The 12,726-nt window shown below is 41.9% G+C and overlaps 1 protein-coding gene across 3 annotated transcripts in view; it reads left to right on the forward strand.

Moving 5' to 3' along the window:
• Positions 1–12,726, forward strand: part of LOC132825807 (neural proliferation differentiation and control protein 1-like) — a 199,906-nt gene that overhangs the window by 165,251 nt on the left and 21,929 nt on the right. The gene's annotated exons all lie outside the window — the stretch shown is intronic.

The raw sequence follows: 12,726 nt of genomic DNA on the forward strand, positions 1-12,726 counted from the left end.
CTCCCGTTTCCTCATTTCCCCTCCCCCACCTTGTCTCAGTCGAATCCCTCAAACTCAGCACCGCCTTCCTAACCTGCAATCTTCTTCCTGACCTCTCCGCCCCTACCCCATTCCGGCCTATCACCCTCACCTTGACCACCTTCCACCTATCACATCTCCATCGCCACTCCCCCAAGTCCCTCCTCCCTACCTTTTATCTTAGCCTGCTGGACACACTTTCCTCATTCCTGAAGAAGGGCTTATGCCCGAAATGTCGAATTTCCTGTTCCTTGGATGCTGCCTGACCTGTTGCGCTTGATCTGTATGGTAAGTAAGACATTCAACAAGGTTCCTCATACTAGCCTGGTTAGATCACATGGACTACAGGGAGAACTAGCCATCTGAGTACTGAACTGGCTTGAAGATGGAAGACAGAGGGCGGTGGAGGAAGTTTGCTTTTCAGCTGAAGGCCTGTGCCCACTGAAGGTGTGCCACAAGGATCAATGCTGGGTCCATTGCTTTTCATCATTTGTATAAGACATAGGAGTGGAAGTAAGGCCATTCGGCCCATCGAGTCCACTCCGTCATTCAATCATTGCTGATGGGCATTTCAGCTCCGCTTAGCAGCATTCTCCCCGTAGCCCTTAATTCCTTGTGACATCAAGAATTTATCAATCTCTGCCTTGAAGACGTTTAGCGTCCCGGCCTCCACTGCACTCTGCGGCAATAAATTATTAGGATGTGAACTTAGGAGGTATAATTAGTAATTTGCAGATGACACCAAATTTGGAGATGTAGTGGACAGCAAATAAGGTTACTTCAGAGTACAACAGAATCTTGATCAAATGGCCCACTGGGCTGAGGGAATGACAGATGGAGTTTAATTTAGATAAATGTGAGGTGCTGCATTTTGTAAACATAAATACAGTAAGGATTTATACACCTAATTGTAAGGTCCTGAGAGTGTTGCTGAACAAAGAGACCTTGGAGTGCAGGTTCAAAGGTAGGTAGGATAGTGAAGAAGGCATTTGGTGTGCTTTCCTTTATTGGACAGAGCATTGAGTATAGCCGTTGGAAGGTCATGTTGTGGCTGTAGAGGATATTGGTTAGGCCACTTTAGGAATATTGTGTGCAACTCTGGTCTCCTATTGGAAGGATATTGTGAAACTTGAATGGGTTCAGAAAAGATTTACTAGGATGTTGCCTGGATTGGAGGATTTGAGCTATAGGGTGAAGCTGAATAGGCTGGGGCTGTTTTCTCTGGAGTGTCGGAGACTGAGAGGTGACTTTATAGAGGTTTATAAAATCATGAGGGGCATGGATAGGGTAAATAGACAGTTGTTTCCCTGAGTGGGGACTCCAAAACTTGAGGGCGTATGTTAAGGGTGAGAGGGAAAAAATTTAAAAAGGATCTAAGGGGCAACGTTTTCAACCAGACAGTGATGCTTGCATGGAATGAGCTGCTAGAGGAAGTGGTAGAGGCTGGTACAATTACAACATTAAAAGGCATCTGGATGGGTATATGAATAGGAAGGGTTTAGAGGGATATGGGCCAAGTGCTGGCAAATGGAACTAGATTAATTTAGGATATCTGGTCAACATGGACTGTTTCTGTACTTCTGCATGACTCTATGACTCACCTTTTAGGTTTCATCTCGGTAAACACAATGGAAAGGTGGCCTCCCTTAACTTCGAGAGGTAGGAACAAACCCAACCTGTTTCTTTGTATCTGGTTGAACATGTGTCTGAATTGGAATATGCTTCCTTAGCACCTACCATACGGGTCGGATAAGATATCTGAAGATCTGACTGTGACACTACTGTCTCAGTTTTGTTTTTAAAGTGGCATAAAATATTATAGATGAATATCTGTTAACACACAGTACCAGAAGGTTTTGGAACTGTTGTGGAAGTGCATCTAGTCACATGGATGTTTTAATTTGCGTTTCACAACCTGCTATTCACGCCCAGCAGTCTTCAAAACTCTCCAAAGCTTAATTGCTTTCCCACCCCTCATCGTCTTACATTAGACTGATGCAGAAGAGAAGTCTAATAGGTGAATCACAGGAAGACAGGCAAGTGAAGCCACAAATAAATCAGCAGGGAGGAGTGTGGGTTGGGGGAAAGAGATCGATTGTACTACTCCTTACATCATCCACCTACCCCCAGCTTAACTTACGTCAAAGTTAAGGTAAAATGTTTCTTACATATCCTAATGTGCACCAAGTCCCATTTACTGGCTCCCAGTTTGGTGTTGTCTCAATTTTAAAATTTGTTTAAAAGTCTTTCCGTGGCTTCGTTTGTTCCCTATCTGTTTAATCACCATTAGCCCCACAGTCATCTTAGATCTCTGTGATCCTCCAATTCCGACCTCTTGAGTATCTCTAGGTAGATTACTTAGTGTGGAAACAGGCCCTTCGGCCCAACAAGTCCACACCGACCCAATGAAGCGCGACCCAATGAAGCGCAACCCACCCAGACCCATTCGCCTACATTTACCCCTTTGCCTAATACTATGGGCAATTTAGCATGGCCAATTCACCTAACCTGCACAGTTTTTTTGGACTGTGGGAGGAAACCGGAGCACCCGGAGGAAACCCATACAGACACGGGGAGAATGTGCAAACTCCACACACTCAGTCACCTGAGGCAGGAAATGAACCCAAGTCTCTGGCGCTGTGAGGCAGCAATGCTAACCACTGTGCCACCGTGCAGCCCTTAAAATCTCTGATTTTAATTACTCTGCCTTTTCTTCAGCCATCAAGGCCATAATTCTGAAATTTCATCCCTAAACAATACTGCTTCACTTCCATCTTTTAAGACACTCGTTTGAAAACTACATCAATCGTTTGCCATAATATCTCATGATGTAGCTGTGTCAAATTTTGTATGTTCCAGTGCCTTAGTTGATTTTCCTTCTGTTTGGTATTGACCAGTTTCAGGTATTAGAATCATGATAAATCATGGTATCGTGTCGGCCACGCAATAGTGTCTTTAAGACACTGGCTGCACAACAAAAAAATGAAGGTACTGCACATTCGAATGGATAGGCTACACACAATGCAAATATTTGTAGAGGTCATTTTGTCTCCATAGTGACAGACTAGGCCACTCATGCAAAATCTCAATGGCTGGATTAATTAAACAGAGCTACCCAACAACAGCACGCAGGCAATTCGTGAATGCAGAGCAACAGGAACTGGGTTGTGAGTCATCATTACAGAACGTTCCTGTGAACGTGGCTGTGTGGTAGTGCTCTTGCTTTTGTCAGGAGTTTATAAATACATAATCTTCATTTATTATCTGACTCAGCTGGACTGTGGGAGTACTGCACTGGTGGGGATGCCAGGAGAGACTGTGAAGCTCAGTCAGTCTCTCAAGTCAACTTAAATGAGTATCAAGCACTAACAAAAAAGAGCAGAGAAGTTCAATCTGGTGTCCTGCATGATTAAAATGTAACCCTCAACTAACATCAGTAGACTCGGAGTTACAGAGTTGAACAGCTCGGAAACAGGCCCTTCAGTCCAACTTGTCCATGCCAACCTAAATTAACCTAGTCCGACTTGCCAGCACCCGGCCCATATCCCTCCAAACCCTTCCTATTCATATACCCATCCAGATGCCTTTTAAATGTTGTTATTGTACCAACCTCTACCATTTCCTCTGGCAACTCATTCCATACACGCACCGCCTTCTACATGAAAATGTTACCCCTTAGGTCTTTCTCCTCTCAGCTTAAACCTGTGCCATCTAGATTTGGACTTCCCTGCCCCAGGGCAAAGACCTTGGCTATTCACCCTATCCATGTTGCTCATGATGTTATAAACCTCTGTAAGGTCACCCCTCCGATTCTCCAGCAAAAACAGTCCAGCCTACTCAAAATCCCCTTATAAGACAAACCATTCTACTCTAGCAACATCCTTGTAAATCTTTCTGAGCCCTTTCAAGTTTCACAACAAACTTTCTGTAGCAGGGAAACCAGATTTGCACATAGTATTCCAAAAGTGGCCTAACCAAAGTCCTGTGCAGCTGAAACATGACCTCTCAACTCCTATTCTCAATGTACTGACCAATAAGTGCAAGCATACCAAATGCCACCTTCACTTTCCTATCTACCTACAACTCCACTTTCAAAGGGACTGTCGAAATGGAGTTTAATTAGCAGCAATCTGTGTGAGCAAAAGAAATCAACAGCACTCGAAAAAGAATCAATTGAACTGACAATAATCAGCTTTATTAAAAATATTGCAGCAAGTTGGCTGAAACTTGAGAAGAGGGATCCTATTCCACGTTGCGCACCTTTACAAAAGAAAGGTGTACATTGTATACTTTAAAATATGCTGATGAATTTACAGATGATCATGAAATGTACGTCATCTGTAACACTGAACCTAAGTCCTAAAAAAAAATTAATTATTTGCGTCATTCCATAACTCTGTATCTGTTATACGGACGTTTTGTTTAGGCTAAAATCTGCAGTTCGAAATATATAAGAGCCATTAAGAAGATTACTGAAGTTTTATCAAAGTTAAGGAATTTGTTTACATTCCGCCTGGTCCTGGTTCTGACCCTTTGCCATGGTCCTTTTAGCTTACTGAATTATAACTCAAGACTTTGACTAATTTTTTCCCATCGTGCAATGTTAAATGTTCCCTGCAATACCATAGAACTGTGAACTTGCACTCTAAGTTTTCTCTTTGTTCAGCAATACTCCCCAGGACTTTGCCATTAAGTGTATTAGTTCTGCCCTGATTTGCCTTTCCATACTGTAGCACCAACCACTTATCTAAATTAAACTCCATCTGCCACTTCTCAGCCCATCTGATCAAGATCCTGCTTTCCTCTGAGAGAACTTTCTTCGCTGTCCACTACAACTCCAATTTTGATGTCTTCTGCAAACTTACTAACCATACATCCAAATCATTTATATAAATGACAAAAGGACCCAGCACTGATCCTTGTGGCCCTATGTTGGTCACATGCCTCCGGTCTGAAAAGCAACCCTCCATCACCACCCTCTATTTTCTACCTTCAAGCTAGTTCTGTATCCAAATGGCTAGTTGTCCCTGTATTCCATGTGATCTAACCTTGCTAATCAGTCTACCATGAGGAACCTTGTCAAACGCCTTACTGAAATCCATATATATCCTGTCCACTGCTCTGCTCTTGTCAATCCTCTTCATTACTTTTTCAAAAAACCTAATCAAGTTTGTGAGATACAATTTCACACATACAAAGCCATGTTGACTATCCCTAATCAGTCCTTGCCTTTCTAAATACTTGTAAACCCTGTCCCTCAGGATTCCCTCCAACAACTTGCCTACTACCCGTGTCAGACTCACCAGTCTATAGTTCCCTTACCTACCCACAGTGGCACCACATTAGCCAACCTCCAGTCTTCAGGCACCTCACCTGTGGCTGTTGATGATAGTACAATCCCAATCAGTTGGTCATCCCTTTCTTAGTTCTTAGTTTTATCTAAATAACTTCCCTGCACTTATTCCCAGGAATATCCTCACTAAGTGCACACATAATGTTATCCCTAATCAAAAACACCATTCCCTCTCCCCTCTTGTCCCCCTTTCTGTCCTTCCTATAGCATCTATACCCTGGAACATTAAGCTGCCAGTCTTATTCCTCCCTGAGCCAGGTCTCTGTAATTGCTATGACATCCTAGTCCCATGATTCCACCCATGCCCTGAGTTTATTTGCCTTACCTGTTAAGCCTCTTGTATTGAAATAAGTGCAATTTAATTAATCAGTCCTACCTCATACTCTGCTTTGTTCCTGTCTGCCTAACTATTTGACTTGCTCCTTTTCCCAACTGTACCAGTCTCAGATTGATCTCTGCTCTCACTGACTCCCAGGGCTCCAATCCACCCACCAACTTACTAGTTTAAATCCACCTGAGCAGCTCCAGCAATTCTCCTGCCAGTATATTAGTCCCCATCCAATACCGTACAATTTCTCCTTCTTACACAGGTCACTTCTACCCCAGATGAGATTCCAATGATCCAAAAATGTGAACACTTCTCCCCGGAGTAACTGCTCAGCAGTAAAAGCAAATTATTTTACCATTATCACATTGTTGTTTATGGGATGTTATATATAAATTAGCCACTATATTTTCTTTATTACAACAGTTACTGATGCTTAACTGGATGTCAAGAGCTTTGGAATCTGGGATTCATGAAAAATGTTGCAGAAACATAGGTTTTTTCTCATGGTGAATCCCCAGGGAGAATAAAATATAGAGGGAGGATTGGGGAAATGCCAAGGAAGTGACCTGGCCATGATAAAGTGAATGAGATGGCGATCTTGTGCAGGATGTCATCAGTAACTAACATACTCTGAGACTGATAAGCATTGCTCCAGAGGAGTTTTGAGGGGAAGGGAGACAATTACTTCTATATGGAAGCGAGGCACCACAATGGTTCAGTTGGTTCTGAACGTGGCATGGAATTCATATCCAGGAGGCCCTCCTCTGTGTTGTTATCACTTGGAACACACTCCAGATAGACTAAGCACCCACAAACCTAACTCACCTCATGGACCAGATGGATCTCAGGTGAGGATCAAAGCTAGGAAAGTTCCTAGTTCAGAATGTGAAACAGTTTGCTGATCCTGCGCCAAAGTTGTACAGGGCCCTGGTGAGACCGCACCTGGAGTATTGTGTGCAGTTTTGGTCTCCAAGTTTGAGGAAAAACATTCTGGCTTTTGAGGGAGTGCAGCGTACATTCATGAGATCAATTCCTGGAATGGCAGGACTATCAGATGTTGACAGATTGGAATGACTGGGATAGTATACAGTTGAGTTTTGAAGGATGAGAAGGGATCTGATTGAGACATATAAGATTATTAAAGGATTGGACACTTTGGAGGCAGGAAGCATGTTTTGCTGATGGGTGAGTCCAGAAGCAGAGGACACAGTTTAAAAATAAGGGGTAGGCCATTTAGAACAGAGTTGAGGAGAATCTTCTTCACCCAGAGAGTGGTGGATGTATGGAATACTGTGCTCCAGAAGGCAGTAGAGCCAAATTTCTGGAAACTTTCAAGAACGGGATGGATAGAGCTCTTCAAGATAGTGGAATCAAGGGTTATGGGGTTAACACAGGAACAGGATACTGATTGTGGATGGTCAGCCATGATCATAATGGTGGTGCTAGCTCAAAGGGCCAAATGGCCTACTCCTGCACCTATTGTGTATTGTCTATTGTCAGAGTGACTTGTACCATCAGGGACTGCTGAAATTTATATAGCCCTTTTAATGTGCTTCACTGGAGCTTTGTCAAACGTAATTTTTCACCAAGCCATAGAAGGTATTATCAGGTGAGATTACACAAAAAATAGCCAAAGAGGTCATTTTTAAAGAGCAGCTAACAGACAAGAGAGCAGCTTCAGGAAAAAATATTAGTCATTAGGACCATGGAAGTTGAAGACAGGACCATTATGATGGAATGATTTTAAAAAGGACAACCTGAAGAGTTCTGACATTTTGGACCACTGTAGGTGGTTACAGAAATTGGGAGGGAGACAGATGAGCTGAGGCAGGAGGGAGCAGCACAGTGTTGTTGGTGGAAATAGTTGGCGCATGGTTATAGAATGGATAAGTGGACAGAAATGAATCATGCATTTAAGCAAAAAGGGAGGCTATTCAGCCAGTCTTATTTGTGCTAGCTCTCTGTGAGAAAACAAGATACAGTTCAGCTAATCCCACTCCTGCATCCTTTGTCCAGAGACTGCATGTTTCTCTTCATTCGCTTATTCAAGTGGTTTTGTATCTATGATTTAGTCTGCCTCCAAAACATACTCAGGCACTGCATTCCAAATTCTAACCATCCTCTGTACAAAAAAAACTAGTTTTTCTTTGTCACTGGTTCTTCTGCCAATCCCTGTCCTTTAGTTTTTCACCCTTCCACAATTGCTCTCTATTTAATCTGACCCATGATTTTGAACACCCCTATGAAATCTGCTGTCAACATCTTTTTATATGAGATGAACAACCTCGACTTTTCCAACATAGCGAAGTCCCTCATCCCTGAACCCATTCTTGAAACCCTTTTCTGTGCTTCTCCCCAAAGCTGATGTGTCCTCCGAAAGTGTGATGTCCATAATTGACTACCATATTCCAGTTGAGGCCAAAGCAAGGTTTTACAAAGGTCTACCACAACTTGCTTGCTTTTGTACTTGGTGCCTCTGTTTATAAATTCCATATTTATATTTACTTATAAATTTAAGATTTCCATACATCTCTCCCACCACTTTCTCAACATACTTTGCTGGCTAGGGATTGAATATGTGATGCAAAGGTTGCAGACAATCTGATTTGTATTTCAGGTCATCATCAGGGAGAGGGTTTGAGTCAATGCTGAGTAAACAAAGTCAGCATTAGGGGTTGGAAGCAATGACTTTGGTGTTTCTATTACTAAATTGGACAAAGTTGCTGCTCAGTCAATACTGATGCCAAACACTTGACAATTTTGAGATGATTGTGGATTAAGACATCTTGAACTGCGTGTTTCTTATTTTCAGATGAAAGTCACTGTGTTTTTGGATGAAATTGCCAAAGGGCTGCATGCAGATTAGATAGAGGAGAGGGCCAAGGATATATCTTAGAGATACCAGAGATCGTATTATAGTAGTGGGAAAATATACTTCGCAGGTGGTTTTCTTTGTTGCCAGCTCATGAAAAAGCATGTCTCTGGAGGAGCCAGCAATGTCAGAGTCATAGAGGCAGCACGGTGGCTCAGTGGTTAGCACTGCTGCTTCACAGCACCAGGGTCCCAGGTTCAATTCTAGTCTTGGGCGACTGGCTGTGTTGAATTTGCACATTCTCCCTGTGTCTGTGAGGGTTTCCTCCCACATTCCAAAGATGTGCAGGTCAGGTGACTTGGCTAAATTGTCCATAATTATGTTTTGTTACAAACATAATTGTTGGGTGCATAAGTCAGAAGGAGGTGGGTTATTCTTCCGAGGGTCGGTGTGGACCGAAGGGCCTGTTTCCACACTGTAGGGAATGTAAAATAAAAGATGTACAGCATGGAAAGAGACCCTTTAGTCCAACTTGTCCATGCTGACCAGATACCTAAATTAATCTGCCATTTGTCAGCACTTGGCCCATATCCCTCTAAACCCCTCCTACTCATGTACTCATCCGGATGCCTTTTAAATGTTATAACTGTACCAGTCTCCACCACTTGCCCCTCTCACCCTAAAAGTTGTGCCCTCTAGTTCTGGACTCCCCCACCCCAGGGAAAAGATCTTGTCAATTTAACCTGTCCATGCCCGTAATAATTTTATAAACCTCTTTAAGGTCACCCCTCAGCCTCTGCTCCAAGGAAAACAGAACCAGGCCTATTTAGCCTCTCCATAGAGCTCTAACTCTCCAAACCTGGCAACATCCTAGTAAATCTTTTCTGAACCCTTTCAAGTTTCACAACATCTTTCCAATAGGAGGGAGACCAAAATTGTACACAATATTTAAAAAGTGGCCTAACTAATGTCCTATGCAGACACAACAAGACCTCCCAACTTCTATACTCAGTGCAGTGACCAGTAAAAGCAAGCATACCAAACGCCTTGTCTCCGTTGTGCCTTTACCTCCATTGCAGATCGTACCTTAGGCCTTGATGACGGCACCGAATCCAGTGTTAAAAAGACATTATATACTCAACAGACTGTTGGTTCACTGATAAAGCCCAGATAAGAAAGCTGAATTGTATGCAGTTTAGTGTTTTGGTGAAAAACAAGTATATTCAGGCAACTGTACTGTCTCTGAAAGTGCCGGCATTATCTCGAGTTGTTCATTTTCCAAATAATTAAATTAATCTAAACCTGTTAGGTTGCTACTCCAGTCCAGGCACTAGTAGGTTTGTCCTGTCCTGAAGCAAATTGTATGGGATGTTGCTGTAAAAGGTGCTGCTCATTGTGAGCAACAGGGAGCAGTTGGCTGCTATTATGGAGCAGTCAATTTCTCATGAATCCCATCTGTCTTCTTTCAGACCCATGGAGTGTTTGCAGTCTGACACAGTGCAAGCTGCTGATTTACATCTGTACCACCTCCTGCAGTACTGGTTAAGCCCTCCTGCTCAAAGCAGAACCTGTTTGCTTTTGTCTGGAGAGAGAGTGGTATGTTGATTACCAGGAACCTTGCAAGTCCACTTGCAGCCACACGCATCTAGCTTATAGTTGTCGGGGGTTTCAGGTCAGGCCCTGTGGTATGTGCTGTTGACAGTGTTATTTAACAAGATAACAAACCAAGTCTTTTATTATCCCAAATTTCATGGTTGATGTGCGGTTCTCTTAATCTTGTTGTTTAACTTGTGCTTCACTCTCTCTTTTCTATGATCCATTCAAGGTGAATACTGCTCTGTTTACGAAGTGTACTCAGTTCACATGATATTATCTCCAATCAGCCATGTTCACTTACAAGCAGATTGAAAACCTGAAATATTTTGAATATAAAACATTCTTTAGTTTAATACTTGAGCTCTGTTTCCAGATGCAAAACCATTATAGACATACATTGCACTGCTCTGGAGGGATTGATGCGTCCAACTTCCTTAATTAACATTGTTCATGCAAGACAAAACTAGGTGATGTCTTCAAATCAGTTATCTCTTCCTCATCTCTGAAATTCTGACTCTATTGAAACACTCCAGTTTTAAGTCAATGCCAGTTTCTTTCTGGTGAGTTGAGAAGACATCAGTTTCAAGTCTTCTTCCTCATCTCTGCTGAGTTTGCTGATATCATTTTAGGAGTACTATAATTGACCTCAAAGCCTCTGGGTAAGTAAGGAACTCTGCTGAATGCTGTTAGAAAGTGGACATGGTGGGCAGCCACACAGTGAGGACAATGGGTTGTGCACATCAATTCTGCTGATGTTTGCTGCCCATTGTGAAAATTTGGAATTGGGATGATACAGATTCAGCATTGTAGATCTTCTTACAGCGTACAGACTGAGTCCGTTCAAGAAGACAGCTAACTACCACCTTCTCAAGGGCTACTGCAGATGGGCAACTAATGCTGGCCCAAAGGTGATGCCCATGTCCCATGAATGAACTTTAAAAACAAAACAGGAGTGTGATGCAGCATGTGACTGCAACTACAGTGATGAAATATTAATGATGCGGCACAAACTAGGATCTAAAGCATAAACCTGTGTTTGTCCAGTAAACAAACAGCGTAGAAGGGCCCAGTTTTGATTTGCGAGCTGTGCCTTTATTTGCAAAGATCTTAGGGACTGAAAATGAATTTCTGTTCACTGAATATCCATGTGTCTGTTGTCAAATGTCGGTGACTGTTGTAGAAGTTCAGCTTTTTGTAATAAATGTGCCACTTTATTCTGACATACAGAAAGCAACCTCAGCAATCCTTTGCTGCATTTGGCAAGATACCTTGCTGTTTGCAGCATGTTTTATTTGGAATTGTGTCCAGCTGCAAGTCGAATAAATCTTGCTGACACAGTAAATGGCGACATTGAAAATGCACGACCTGAGCTTTGCTAATGAATTTCTAATTATTGATTTTTGCAGTTAAAGTCAATGTATTTTTTATATATAAGAGCAATTTGTTAACAACAAAGAACTTGAATTTATAGAGCCATTGGCAGAATACCCCAAGTTTGCAAACAGTCTGATTTATTTTTAGTCAGTTTCCTAGGGGGAGGGAATGATTTAAATTGATTGTTGAAAAGATTAGGAGGAAGTTATCTTTTCAACCAGGGGATAAAGGAGGTCTGTAATTCTCTACTGAAAGGACAGTAGAGGAAAAAACCCTCATCACAGTTAAAAATAACTTGAATATCCACTGGAAATGTAGTAACCATTAGGTTGAAGAGCTAGGAGCTGGTCCTGTTGTTTGTCCACTGCAGTAATGATGGGCTCAGTGATGTACTATGTCATACATCTTTGTGGAGAGGTATGATGAGAATGTATTTCTCTCTCAGGGTTATGTGGCTTTGGAACACACTTCTACAGAACGCGGTGGACATGGATTGATGGGGCATGTTTAAAGCTAAGGTCAATAGATTATTGTTAGGCAGGGAAATCAGAAGTTGTTGCGGGTAGATGGGAATACAAAATTCAAAATACAAATGGATTAACCAATATCTTATTGAATGGCGGACCAGGATTGAGAAACTGAATGGCCTGCTTCTGCCCCTAATTCATGTTTGTGTAAATGGAACTAGTGGCTAAAGAATTAAGTTTTTAGTAGGGTCGAAAGACAATAGCTTATTTAATGTTGGACAGGCAAGGTGGTGACTTAGAATCAGCAGAGGAGCAGAGAGAGGTAGTGGTGAAGTCAAATTGAGTGTAGTCAGCACGTGTGGAAACTGAAATCACTAAAGAACAAAATGTAGACAAGAAACTAAAGAGAGCTGGAAGCCAGTGCTGCAGCTATATAGATAATGAAAGCAGGCATATGCATTACATCCTACTCAGCTAGACAGTAGTAGAGGGGTATTGAAGGAAAATTGTGTGGTTAACCATATCAAAGACTAAAGAAGTGCCTAGAAGGATGTGGACAGGTATTTTTTTTAATCATATGGATTGTCATTTGTAACTTTGAACACCATTTCAATACTGTGGCTTTGAAAAAGCCTGATTGAGATATTCAATCATGGAATACCAGAAAAAAAAATGATAATAATTCGTGTATTTATTTAAATCAGACCCTAAAGGACATTTTTATCTTATTTTGAATTAACTATTCAAATTGAACTTAAACTGAATGTTAAAGATTAAA

Source organism: Hemiscyllium ocellatum, chromosome 21 (genome assembly GCF_020745735.1).
Source record: "Hemiscyllium ocellatum isolate sHemOce1 chromosome 21, sHemOce1.pat.X.cur, whole genome shotgun sequence".
Classification (NCBI taxonomy): domain Eukaryota; kingdom Metazoa; phylum Chordata; class Chondrichthyes; order Orectolobiformes; family Hemiscylliidae; genus Hemiscyllium; species Hemiscyllium ocellatum.